Below are 3265 nucleotides of genomic sequence, written 5' to 3' on the forward strand. Positions count from 1 at the left end.
TGGCTGAAATTTTACCGCGATTTCGCTGGAAGCGGGTGCAATTTTTCAGATTAGCACCCGCTCCCGGTGAAATCCTGCGGTTGTCCTTATGACAAATTTTTATATATAATAAGTGTGATAGTAAAGGGCAACTGAGTGGCTCGATATAACAGACAAAGTTGCAGACAAGAATGCGTCATGTCCTCTGTTTATTATATTCATTGACAAGTGGCTAAGAATGGCCGTCCTCGACGAAGGAGTTGCAAATCTCGGGACAGTGAAGGTGCGTGTGTAGCCGTTGCAGATGATAAGGCAGCCGTGATTTGAGAAAACACTGTTAACTGCAAAACGAACGAAGCCGAAAAAAAACGACGAAAACTGTTTGAATCTTTATTCGCGTGTATCGCGGATTCTAATTCATTTTCTGCAGTTTTTTGTTGTTGTTCTTGGCTAATTTGCATACAAAATTTTCATTTTTGCTAGAAAAATGTTCAAACAATGTTAATTAATTATCTAAAATGCAGTTAACGATGTTGCTTGGTATGCTGAAATGCAGAAAACGCCGTAACGGGCATAAATGCAGTTATAGAGCTCTCTTCGAATCACGGACCTCAGAAATAGGCCTGCCGTTATTTGAGAAAACGATGTTCAATACTATAGTATATTGCGCAATAAGGGACGAAAGGCGACAATTGCATGAGTGTGAAGTTAGCTGCCCGAGCGAAACGAGGGCAGATATCACACGAGTGAAATCGTTGCCTCGCCCCGACTTGCGCATATACTTTTTCATAAAAAATGTATCGAAAATTTGACTTGAGATGCCTGAAACTTCTTTGCGTCTCATAAAAGTTGTTATTCTTTGTAAATACGTAGAGACAGTTAGAATAACATGATTCTCGAAACGAGGTTTGATAAGAGGGAGAATGGCTGCAGACAACTGCAGATAAAGTAGAATGTACATACAATGTACATACTATAATGTACAATGTACATACTAACAAAGAATGTTGAGCAGGCTGAATACCAGCATGATGAACATGTGTTTTAAAGTCAACGTTAATAAAACCAAAATTATATTGTTTGAAGGAAAGGTTGAAAAACAGGCAACATTGCCCAAAAATACAAAATAAAATAGAACAAGTTGATAAGTACGTATAACTTGGTTGTTTATTTTTTAATTACGGAATTATAGATGGAGAAACAGATAGAGATAGAGACAGAGATGGACATATATAGGCGTACAAACAAGGGTTAGAAGGCTATCGGTAGAGCAGGGTCGATTACCACATTTGCACCCACTGTGCTGTACAGATAGAGTAACATTTACGCGGTTGGCAAGCAAAACTTTCTCATGGTATAAGGTTAAACGCTAATGGACAAAGTCACTAACTAGAGAATCCTCAAAAAGAATGTGACTTATATGAGACACTATTTGAGAAGAGTGAAAGAAATTTCTTGAGATGGTTTGAGCATGTTAAAAGACTGAATCATGAAAGACTGACGAAACAAGTATATCGTGGTAAGGTAAATGGTAACGTATTCAGAGGAACCAAAGATAGAGTGGTTGAAATGTGTAAATGAGCCCCTAATTCGAAAATAATATAAAAATTCAGGACCGAAAATGTGGCGACAAATTGTTTATAAGAAATACATAATGAAGATTGTCAGTAGAGTAAATTTCACCTGAAACGTAATACCTTGGATACTAATAGGCCCGAGTGGAGAGCTTTACATAATGACTGTGTGAAGCTTTTCGGATAGGGTGCTTGCCAGAAAGATTAATCAGCGACCTGGCTCGGAGCAGTGTTGCGGCATGAAAATGTTATTTAAATAAACAATACGAGAATTCCGGATTAATATAAAAAGCTTTACCCCCCCCCCCCTCCATCTAATACCACCTTGTACAATTTCCTTCATCACTTTTTTTCATATAAATTCCCTGGTCCATGGTTAGAACCAAGTGAGTCACGCTTACCCCGAGAAGGGCTATTAGTCCGAGATTCCGCTGCAAAATTCGACATGTATAATGTTAATGCAAAAATAAAATTTTTTAAACTGTGTTGTTATTAATTGACCACTACTGTAAACGGTATGGCAAAATTCCACGCTTGTCCACGAGGGGGACCGGGTGGTCGAGCTAGAGTCCACGTAGACACACATTTCACTAAATCTGTGGAAAATATACTGAAATGAGACAAGGTATACTCTAGGTATACTCCAACTTTTATATTGTGCCCGCGCACAATATAATTTTTACATTCTCATCATTTATGATTGAGAAAGTATTAGAATTGTCGGAAATTTGACATCAAACTTTTTCAACGGATCTCCACGTTTCGAGACCCCCTGAATCCGAACATCAGGTTTTCACGATGGCGTCTGTCTGTCTGTCTGTCTATCCGTCCGATAGTCCGTCCGTAAACACGATAACTCTCGAAAAAATGAACGAATCCAATTCATCTTTAGCACACTGTTTTTAGGTCCTAAAAGAAAGGAAAAGTTCGTGAACTAGCCATTTTCGATAAAAATTCAAAAAGTGAGCGCATTTTGAAAATTTTTGAGACAACTTTTTTTTTAATTTGAAAATTGTATGTATGAAAAACAGTCAAGAAAAGAAAAACATTTCTTTTTGAAAGCCCTCCAAGATTATCATAACCGATTTTTGGATTTTCTTAAAAAATCGAAAATTCAAATTTTGATTGCACAAAAAATAATAGAAAATAAAAAAATCTATTTTGTGGACAAACTATGTAGGATACGAAAAAAGATTAATTAACAAAAATGGTTATCCCAAAAAAGATCTACTATTTCGTTAAGAATCACTTCTTGATAGAACGCGTACTTTTTGCTTTATTCGTGAAAAATAACGTGGAAAAAAAATAAAATAAAATAAAAAAAAATGTGTGGAAAAACGACGAAAGTTACGAGAAAAAAATCCAACAAAACCTGTTTACAAATGTCTGTCAATTCAGAATATGAAGACGCATATAAATACTGCCATCTAAAAGAGATCTTTTTGATAAAGTTTTTTTCAAGCATTCCAAACGCAAATAATAAATATCCGAGCGCGAAGCGCGAGGTAACCTATTATTGAGCGCGAAGCGCGAGATTTGACCGTCAGCTGTTAGCCAGTCAACGAGTTTCTAACTGTTGACATATGAAAACAAAAGAATCTGAAATTTTAGTGAGTACTCAAATGACGTCCATGGAATTGTAGCGAGCTCCCGGACATTTTGAAGACTAATAATATCTAAATTTTCATAAAATACCTCTACGTGCACAAAGT

This window comes from Belonocnema kinseyi, chromosome 2 (assembly GCF_010883055.1).
Source record: "Belonocnema kinseyi isolate 2016_QV_RU_SX_M_011 chromosome 2, B_treatae_v1, whole genome shotgun sequence".
In the NCBI taxonomy this organism is placed as follows: domain Eukaryota; kingdom Metazoa; phylum Arthropoda; class Insecta; order Hymenoptera; family Cynipidae; genus Belonocnema; species Belonocnema kinseyi.